Below are 11332 nucleotides of genomic sequence, written 5' to 3'. Positions count from 1 at the left end.
CATTCTTTGTCTCTTAGAGGTAGATGATTTGCATCTGAGTCGACATCAGTCATGGCATTTGTGAGCCATCTGTGACAGCAGAGGCAAGTTCACTCTTGATTCATCTACAAGTCTGTACTGCGAAAGTGGACTAAGTATTGGCATAAACCAAGCCAGTATGATTGGAACCACAAGCACAGGCAAGCAGTGAGTTCCTTCCCTCATGTTTACCCACAAGTAAGTCCCACTTGTTGTGTTTAGTGGAGCTCCCAGGTAGGTCTATATAGGGCTGCAGCATAAAAGAATTCCTCCTAATTCATGCAGATGGAAGGGTGAATCTGCCTGCCATTGTATATGCCTGAATCATATTGTTTCACTATGTAAGTCACATTGCTTTCTCCTGCTCTGGAGGGTAGGACTCGAACCTATGGCTTCAAGTTACAAGAAAGGAGATTCCAATGAAACACCAGGAAAAGCTTTCCAACAGTAAGAGCTGTTCAACAGTGGGACTCCCTCAGGAGGTGGTGAACTCTCCTTCCTTGGAGATTTTTAAGACAAAGATTGGATGGCCATCTGTCATGGATGCTTTGGTGATATTCCTGCATTGCAGGGGGTTGGACTAGATGACCCTTGGAGTCCCTTCCAAAAACATAGAGAAAGTCTATCTATGTTTACTGTATTTTTTGCTCTATAAGACTCACTTTTTCCCTCCAAAAAAGTAAGGGGAAATGTGTGTGCGTCTTATGGAGTGAATACAGGCTGCGCAGCTATCCCAGAAGCCAGAACAGCAAGAGGGATCGCTGCTTTCGCTGCGCAGCGATCCCTTTTGCTGTTCTGGCTTCTGAGATTCAGAATATTTTTTTCTTGTTTTCCTCCTCCAAAAACTAGGTGCGTCTTGTGGTCTGCTGCGTCTTATAGAGCGAAAAATACAGTAATTTTTTGCCAGAATCAGAGACAAATTGTAGGCATGGTCTGCCTTTCTGAGGGGATGATGCCTGCTGAATTTCAGAATGATAGCTGAGATGGTTTTCCCAAGAAGGAAGACTTTACCATTTTGGGTGGGTGCAATAGGAATCAGAGGGCGTATGAGGGAGAGACAATGCATTCCCAATGAAGACTGGAATGGGTAGCAAGAGCTACCATACACACTCCAAGATATGGGGCCAACAGCTAGTGAACTACCCTTATGAATTCAAATAACTCATTATATTAAGAAGTACTTTGGATTCATTCCTTGTCCTCTGAAATTCACAATTTTTGCATTTTTACTAAAAAGATAGCCTGGATAGAAGCCAGGGGGGTTGGGTTAACTGCCTTTCTTCTCTCTGGCAGTGCACAGAAGTTCATAGCACTGGATACCAGGAAAGCATTTCTGGCAAGAGCAGATTTAGCACCCAACTTGCCCAGCTTGGTTTCATTATAGGGGAGGTGAGGTTCAGCTAAACCAATCCTCTCATTAGGTGAAGTGGCTCTTTTTTAACTCTTCCCATTATGTATGTAGTACTTGCAAATATATGAAATTCATTACGAAGAGTGTGCCAAGCCCTTAGAGACAAAGCGATAGGTTCCAGACCCCCACCATTTATCCCAAAGGAGTCCGAGGTGGCCACACAACATCTGAATTTAAAACAATATAAAACAAATTTCACAACAGTCCCCGAAAGAACATTTTCAAAGCTGATAAAAACCATTATATTTCAGTCACCAAATGCCTGGGTGAACAGAAACTTTGTTCTGATTTTTTCTGAATGATAGAAATGAGAGAGACGAATGTACAGCACTAGGAAGGAAGTCCTATAATCAGGAGACCACCACTGATAAAGCCTTGCCTTGGGTCACTGCCCCTTACAGAATGTCCCACAGTAGCACCAGTGGCAGCAGGACTTCATCTAGACTTCATGGTTAATACCAACTTCCTAAATTGGGCCCATTAGCGCACTGGTGCAGTGCATCTAGGACCAGCGAGACATAGTCCCATTACCATGCTCCGTGCATGAGGCAGCTTCTGAACCATCTTCAAGAGCATTGCAATAGTTCAGACAGCAGGCCACTAGAGCACGGACTACGGATGCCAGGCTATCTCAATCCAGGAACAGCTGCAGCTGGTGAGCTAGCTGGAGTTGAGCATAAGCACTGCTTGCTACAGAGGTTTGGCCTGCAGTAATAGTTGGAATCAAGGTGCACTCCCAGAAAGTGCAGCTGCTCCATCAGGGAAAGTGCAACATCTGCACTGAATTCCAGACCACCCATCCAAAGCTCCTCCATCTTATTAGCCTCAGTTTCTTGGGTCTCATAGTGAAATTATCCCCTGCAGGGATGGCAACCAATTACAGTCACCCATCCTTGGAGACTGATAGAATCTGAGGGATTTTCTAGCTGATAGAGCAGGTGATCCTGTCAAAGTTCTAGTCTTGGTATGGAATGTGCTATCGACACAATTGCTGCTGAGGGCCCCCTCCAGAGCTGTGGAGTCCATTTTGCTCCTTGGTACACCAAGGTTGATGACATGGGTTGAGCAAGGAGCATAAGCCACATAAGTGGCATAATTCTTTTGGAGACAACACAAAAACCTACTATGCTGCCTCCATCAGTTAGTGGTAGCATGTTCAGGTATGTGTTGGCAGGAAGTTGGGCAAAGGTTTCCTGCATTGCAGAGGGTTGGAGTAGATGACCCTAGGGGTCCCTTCCAACTCTACAATTCTATTATATGATCACATCCTCAAACAGTCTCCCATTGCTTCTTCAAAGAGTAATTCTGTGTGGTCCAGGGGTTGGTTAATGACTATGTGGTAGACCTCTGGAGCACACACTGTCTAGCTGCAATCAGTTCGCAAGACACACTGAAGATACAGTTGTTCATTTTTGCAGCGTATTGTAGCAGTGCCAGCTGATCAGACCCAGTGTTATGGGATCCATTTTAGTTAATGTGGCATGATGATGTGGACAGGAAACTTGCAGTGATGTGTCCAGACAAGCGCTTGTTATATCATTGTCCATCCTGGCTTACTAATACTAGCCAGAGTGGGTAACTGGATGGGTCTACTAAATAAAATATCATGCAATGAAGTGTTACCAGCTGTCCTTAGTGTGGTACATCCACCTTGATCAGAGGCAATTGAAGGGTGGCCCAACCGGTGAAGCCGCAGTGGGCACCATGCTGCAGGAGGCACTCCAACAATGCTGTGGTGCAAGAGGCAAGGGGTGCCAAATTTTAGTGTCACACAGGGTGCTGCTGAAATTTGATATCCCAAATTTATTTTATAAATAAATCCCATCTTTATTGAGAGAGAGATGGGAGAAGCGCAATCTCAGCCATGTTTGATACCCCACACCTGCCTGCCCCTGTCCCCCTGAAACAGCACTTCTGTCTTGTCAGGACTCAACCTCAAGCTGTTGACCTCAACCCAGGATGTTCACTGTGGGGAATATATAGGATAGAATTCATAGCCTCTTCCAGTAGTTGCATCTGCCCAAGCTTTTCAGCTTGCCAGATAGAGAGAACCCTGCTCCTCCTCCCCTGGGTGCTCTTCTGAGGGTTCTTCTGACCTCCTCATGCCCATTTTGGGATGTGCACATGCGGAGGGAGAGGGAAGGGAGGAAGCCCTCTTATGAAAGTAGAAATCCTTACACAGGGCTGCCATGGAAAGGGCTCCTTCAGTGAATTCTGCCCATAAGGTTTAATTCTAATTCACTTGCCACCTAGATCATTGTTTTGCAGATGGAACTTTTCTTTCAATGGTTTCTGAAGCTGTATTTATGGATCCCCCCCCCCCAATATGTGCAGGAAAGAGCTGACAGCACCACACGTTTTTTTACAGCATAAGACTACAGAAATGCATTTCCCTGAAGAGAAACATCTCTCTAAATATAATTAAGATCACAGTCATAAATAGAGCAGATTTATTAAGAAACAAAAAACAAACAATTTCTTCCCATCCGAGTATGACAGGAACTGGAACAGACGGAGTTGTGATGATGCAGGAGTTTTTGTATAATCTCAAAGATATGTTACAGAAGAAAGCAAAGATATAAAATATCTTAAGAGAGCCAGCTAAAGATTGTATTTCAGACCTCATTCAAAGCAAAATAGCTGCCAGACAAGCCCAGATAAACCTAGTAATTTGGGTTTAAACTGATGTAGACTTCTTGACTTCAGGCAGCAAAATGTCTTGGGCTAGCACTGGGAGAGAGAAAGTCCAATAACCTGGTCTTCACATGCGGCAGAATAAGATGGTTGGGTTTAAGTGGGTTGCATCATTCTAGACTTCAGGTGATGGTGTCTTTCAAACGTTTTCCCATATTAAGACAACTGAAAGAAAATATATACACAAGTGATTCAAGCCCAGCAACTCCTCCACACCAACAGTCTGAAATGATATCTATTCTACCAACTCAGGACCATTCTCCATAATTTCCTACTTCAGTTTGTTTTTAGATCCAGCCTGAGCTGACATTATTTGGTTGGAATGGAATGTCTCTTGCCCTGGCTCAGTATATAGTCACATCACATAGCTAAGCATCTAGCCATTAAAAAGAACAGCATTGCATAACGATGGATCAAAGAACTCACTCTTTAGTGGTATTAACTAAAGAGTCTAAGATTATGGAAGAAATAAAAATAGTTAAAAGGAAGAAGAAAAAGAAATAAAATACGTTTCATCAATAGCCTTTTCATTAGAAAAAAATCAAGCAAGCTCTGGGATTTAAAGAGTATAGCTACAAACAGAAATTGCTTAGCACATTAAAGATAATTTGAAAAGCTATACACCACAAGATATTTTCTACATGCCACTGCTTATTACCAATTTTGTCTTTTTATATTACATTTACTGTTGCTTTCCCCCCTTCCCACAGCTATCGAGCTGATGTGTCACACACAAAATAATGATCTTTTCAGATTCTCCCCTCTTTCTCCCTCCTTTTCTTGCTAGTGATTTTCAATTTGATTCTTACCCCCACCCCCGTTTTCTGCCTCTTCCTTAGTGTCCTTGGTGACACACCATCAATTAGGTTTAATTTTTTCCTCCTTAAACAAGCAATACATTGATTACTCAATCCTTTAGGAAAATTATACTCGTAATATAGAACAAAGTATCTCTATTGAACAGATTTCTATGGAGGAATCACTTAAGACAAATGAGTTTGGCTACACATCCTAATAATAGATCATCTTTTCCCTTACAGAACAATAGAGATATTGAAGTGCATGTAGAAATGGTCCTCTTTGAAACTGCAATGTCTATTTAAAGGAGGATAGCAACTCTACAACAACATAAGCCTATTGTGCACCCTGTCTTCCAGAGTGATTCTTATGCTCCCTTCCATCTATGGAAGAATATAACATCTTCTCCTTTTATTGGTAGCATTTTCTCTTCCTGATGTTTGTGGAAATTGAATCAGGCTCAGGGTGGGAGGGGGTGGGAGCAACTCATTTACATATATCTACTTTAAGGGGAGGGACTACAACTGAATAAGAGTAAGTGGTGGTAGCAATAATTAACATTAGAATGCACGTAGTGAATTCCATGCATTTAAACTGCCTTGCACATATCATTTCAGTCATCCACACATGCCTCCACTGTATTGTTGACCTGGAACCTGGCTTGGCAGTGGAGGGGCAGCCAGTGCAGCTGTTTCAACAATGGGATCACATGTTTTGACCAGATGAACTTGGGCCTCTCAATGACAAAGATGTGTCCAGGAGAACCCCCAAGCTATGCACTTGCTCCTTGCACGAGGTGCGCCCTGCAACCCTGCACCTTCCATGCTCATAATCCCCTCCTCCTCTTGAGGCCAGAACAATTCTCCCCCACCTCTGTGCTCCCTCTCACCGCTGAGCCCCAGAGACAGAGGGAGGGGAGAAGTGCAGACTCCTCCCCCTGAGAGTCTAGGCAATAACTTCAACTCCTGCCAGGCTGAACCTTGCAAGTTGCATGAACTGTCATCTTATTTTTTTTAATAAAAAAATTAAGGTGTTCCAGCCCACCTTAAAAAATTAAGGTGTTCCAGGAGAATTAAAGTCCTCCACCTGCCATTTGGAGGGAACAGGCAAACTTGGGGACTCCATGTCAGCCTTGGAGGTCTGGCAACCTTACACCTAAACAAACAAGGTTTGCTTATGCATAGTCAAGGTGAGTCAACTGCTGGTTCTCCCATGTGTTCACATCACTTGATTGCTCTATGTTTGTACATTTGGGACTGGTTTTCCATATTCATGTCCAGTGTTGGCATTACGGGTCAACATTATAGGGTACCCATTGAGGTCCACACTCCTCCCTGCTGACTCCCAGTATTCCATAAATATGTTGTTCTTGCCTACTCACTTTCTGTCTCCAAGCCTGCAAATAGTGACAAGATCAGGTAGCTTCTATTTGCTCTTTCCTTTGGTTAGCAGTATGGCATTAGGCTTAGACAATGAGATGAACTGCAAATCAGTGGTGGACTTTGTACTCTCAAATTTCAGTGGCACCCTGTGCAACACTAACATTTGGCAACACTAACATCTCTTGGACTTAGTTCTACAGCTTTTTGTGGTGCCTCCTGCAGTGTGGTGCCCACTGTGTCCAAACCTGTTGCACTACCCTAAAACTGCTTCTGTTGAGAAAAAAATCTAGAGACTAAACCAATCTTGACAAATGGAAAATTTTGGCTAAAAGCCATTAAATGGCAATGGAAAGAACAAGTGCAGCAAACATTCCATTTAAGTAAGGAAACAATCACCACCAGATATGAACAAGTATATTATAAGATTGACTAGCATAATGGGTTTAGGGGGTGTAGTAGATGAGTAACTGGATATATGTCAAGGTGACATCATTACACAAATGCATCTTTTGCCTGGATCCATAGAGGCTAATGGATCTAAACATCAGGGAATAATTAACACTGCAATCCAGCCCCTAGGAACTCATGCCCATCATATCACTTGCTGTTCTCATTACTTTCCATTTCCCCACCAGGAAAGAAAAGTTGCAGAGGAATCTTCCATATATATGTGAACATAACTACCCAAAGCACAGACATACTGTATATTTAAACATTCTAAATGAACAATACCATTGCAAATTTAATTATGCAAGAAACCCATACAACCCCTAGCCATCATGCTCTAAAAAAAATTCTCTACCATTCCCTAGTTCATATTTCAGGTTGGTCCAAAAAACTCTTTGAAATACAGACTTTTTGTGATTGTTGTGGCCTCATCTTTAAGTGGTATGCAGAATAAGGGAGCAATTCAACACCCAAGAAGCCATCATAAAGCTCTAAGTTAACATGGTGTAAAGGGACCCCAGATCCTAACAACATTTAGCAGCAGGGCTACTGCTGGTCCCATCCCCACTGCACCCCTTTTTCAGGGCTTACACCTGCTTAAGATCCACCAGGCTTAGCTCAGCCAGCTGGTTTTTGGTGGAGGTAAACCGGCTGGTGGAGGTAAACCAGCATATTACCTGCTGAACTGGGAATGAGGGAGTTAAGCCAGGGCAGCCTGGTTGTACTGGGCACCTCCCAGCTCAGCTGGAGATCCCTAGACCCTAACCCACTCATCACAGCAGATCTTGCTTATAGGATTGCTCCCATAGTGTTACATATATTGTAGAGATTTATTGTTATACGCAGGAATTGGCTCTCAAGTAGAAAAATAATTCCGAAAAAAAAATAATTCAAAAATAAATGCATGTTTCAAGAAAAGTTTAATGAAAACAAAGCAGTTCTGAAAACAAATTGCAGCTCTAATGAACAGCAAGTTCAATGCTACAGTTTATATTGTTTTACTCAAACATGAAGTTTGAATGGACTTGTATTGATTGTCAGTTATCCAGTCATTCCTAGTAATGCAGATACTTCAGTAGGAGAAAAAAAAGTAAAGAAGAACATCTGTAACATTTACTTCAAGTGGCATGGATGCATTCTTTTGGCAAAAGGGAATGTCAGTGATAGACTTCTGAGAGGTCAAAGAATGCTTTCCTTGTTTAGTGGAGAAAGCCTTTCAGCAGTCTCTCCCCCCCCCCCCCACCAGCAAGTCAGCATCCATGCTACACTAACTGTGTCATTTTTAAAAGAACGCTTGGTGCTCACCACTTTTTTATTTTATTTTTGGATAAAAATCAGCCTAAATGTATGCCTTCAAAACAGAGTTTGATATCTTTGGTTGTGTAGTTGTGAGCATGGGAAAATGTATGCGGGTGAAATAAATTGTTAATGCAGCCAAGTGGAGTTGGACCTCTGCTATAGCAAAAGCAAGTGTCATCCATAAGTCTTCACATTTTGGAGATAAATGGGACAACAGATTGAAAGAAGAGTGAACACTCAGCACATTATATTGTGCACAAACCCCTCCGATGATGCCAATAGAATTAAAAAACAAATAAACCAAGAAACAACACCCCCCCCCACAGCTTTATGAGTCTTAAGAAAGATGTTTCAAGCTTTTAAATGGTTCCATATGGTAACAGAGATGGGGAATAATATGCAGCAACTCAGAGGTAAATCAGATTTTGTGCATGACATATACAGCTTTAATGCAAAGTGGGCAATTCACTCTTGTCACATAACTTAATTCAACCAATGGAGGCCACGATGCTGCTACTAAAGAGTGTCTCTCGGATCAATGCAAACAGACTTTAGCTGAGTGGGGGCACAATGGCTTCACCTGCTCTGGTTCTTCCAGAGCCTCAGGCAAAGGTCTTCTTTCCCTGCTCTGCTGCTTGAGAGCCGTTCACAGCCTAGAAATGGCAGAGACTGAACCTGGGGCTTTTCAGCACTTGAACAATGGACAGCCAAATGCCCCTTGGAGGGGCTCTCACAGGTACTGTGTGCAGGGCTGAGAATTGCCTAAAGAGCCCTATAGACGTCTATAGCCATGATTGCCACCAACAATTCATGAGCAAGGAAGTAATGATCTAATTGTTTCATTACACACACACACACACACACACACACACACACACACATCCCACCCTTTCCCCCAACGGCACTCTATGGGGTCACATTTTCATGCTTACAGAGGGGGTGGAGGTAGGGAATAGCAGGGTGAGGAGCAGACTCTTTCAGTAATATCACATTTTCCTTTGGCTGCTCATTGCCTATGTCATTATTCATCTCTTTTTAAGGACACGGCTGATTCTGTATGAGTGAATAGTTTATATGGCCTACAAGAGAGTCACTGAGGCCAAATTGATTTTTCTTTACTGAATATATATCATGTGCCCTTGGGCAGTTACAGAGGTTAGAGATGTAATGCAAGTGATTATGAAAATAGCATGCTTAAAATGCAGGTCTGCATAATACGTGCTAAAAATAAGAATTTAAAAGTATATTATGATGAGACCAGGCAAAATTCCCTTACCCATAATATTCAAATGAATGCACAACAGAGTTATGCACAATATATTGATAATTATACACCTGTTTACTGAACCACAGTTGTAGGCCCCTTGCAATTCATAGCAATATGAATTGTAAGATTTTCTATTACCTGGTTGTAATCCTGAGAGAAAGTAAATAGTCATTTCAGATAAATGAGTGGGGTAGGAAGTATCTTGTTTCTGATATTAAATTGGGATTTGATAAATGATGGAAGCAACTGAGGAAGCAGTCTTCTGCTGCGTGTGAGCTCCAAAAGCACAACCGCCAGATTGTGAGAGGGTAGCTAATCCAAGAAATCCACATATTCTTCCTTCTCCTCCACTTTAAATAACTACTGCTTGAAGGGATTAGCAAGCAAGAGATTGAACTATCAAGTGCTGGAACCAATTTCAATTGAAACAATCAAATATTATGCTTGAAAATAAATCCCAATTTGACCTTTTCTGGCCCCATCAGTGGCCGGGGGGGGGGGGGTATCAAGTGTAAAATCCCAAAAGACAAAAGAATCATAGCAGGCTCAATTATTGCTGTGACATGTAGACTTCAGCTAATTTTCTGAATGTGTTTGGTGCAGCGTGAGTGTCTTTCAGGGTTGCATGTGTACAGGGCCAATCCTACAGCAAGATCTGCTGCAATAAGCAGGCTTAGGCTCCAGCTGCACCAGTTTAACTCCCTCATCCCGGGCTTAGCCAGAGATACAAAGGTGTGTCTTCCCATCCTGACTTACCTGGGATCCAGCTAGCTGAGCAGAGCCCAGCAGATCACAAGCTATCCTAAAGCCTGAAGAGGGGGTTTTGGGGGGTATGGTGGGGACGGGACCAGTGGAAGTATTTGGGATGGATCCTGAGCCCATTCAGCTCAGTCATGTGAACTGGCAACCTGGAGTAAGTTAAATGGGCAAAAAGGGTGCTGTACCCCGAAACCTCTTTTAAAGGCTTGCTTTTCCTCTGCCAGCTCAGCCAGCAGGAGCTCCACTGCTGAATGGAGTTTGAATCTGGTGAAACTTGACACTAGCTCAGTTTACACTCGTGTGCTTTAGGCCAGCTTCCTGTGTATTGGACTGATCCCAATATGTGATTGTGCAATATTTTTTATTTGATACTAAAATGCTAATGAAGTTTTGCATCCTGGTATCCTGTGTGTGTAGGGGGGGTGTCCAATTAGGGGTGGGAGAGAAATCAATTATGTTTTCAAAATTTGTGCTTTTCTGAATTTTCTGATTAACTTCTCCAACCAATAATATGCACAGAAATTCATATATTTGGGGAAAGTGTGCATAAAATGAATATATTTGTGAAACTAACATACAAAATGCATCATATTAGTGAAAATTGTTTTAAAGATGTGTACATTGGCCAAAACTGCAAAAAAACAGAGGGCTTATTAGAATAAATTCACACTGAAATGCTGATGAATTTTTATGAGTTTTCTTCACACTTAAATTGCTACAGATATGTGGAGAACTTGTTTTAAGGCTGGAAAATGAGAAACTAGGGGAAATGAAATTGACTGATTCATCCATTTCTACTTCCAGTGCTCCAAGACTATGTCCCCCCCCCCTCTTCCCATAAGAAGGTAACATGCCTTCAATTTTAATCAGAAAACAAATGTGCCTCAGGTATTAGACGTTTGGGAAGTAATAATTTAATCAATGATTTAATAAGCAGCAATAAAGTAAGACAAACAATAAACATAATTAAGAGGCTGATGCTATGCATGCTTAATCCAAAATAAGTTTTCTGAGTTCAGTGGGACTCTGATACATACTCTTTCTTTGGAACAGACTCAAGTAAACATGCCTAAGCATGGCTTACAGCATTGTTATGCTATGTACACTTACTTGTAAGTCCCATTAATACCTGAGGTTTGCCAGTTATGTGCCCGCACTGCTACAGGATCAGTCCACTTCTAGAACATGTGTGTGTGTGTGTGTAATTTGATTCATTTTTATTCCACTTTTCACAATATGATAACAGTAAAAGGGATA

The sequence above is a fragment of the Podarcis pityusensis genome (assembly GCF_964106645.2).
Source record: "Podarcis pityusensis genome assembly, chromosome: 4".
NCBI classification, from domain to species: domain Eukaryota; kingdom Metazoa; phylum Chordata; class Lepidosauria; order Squamata; family Lacertidae; genus Podarcis; species Podarcis pityusensis.
Note: the sequence above shows the minus strand (reverse complement) of the source record.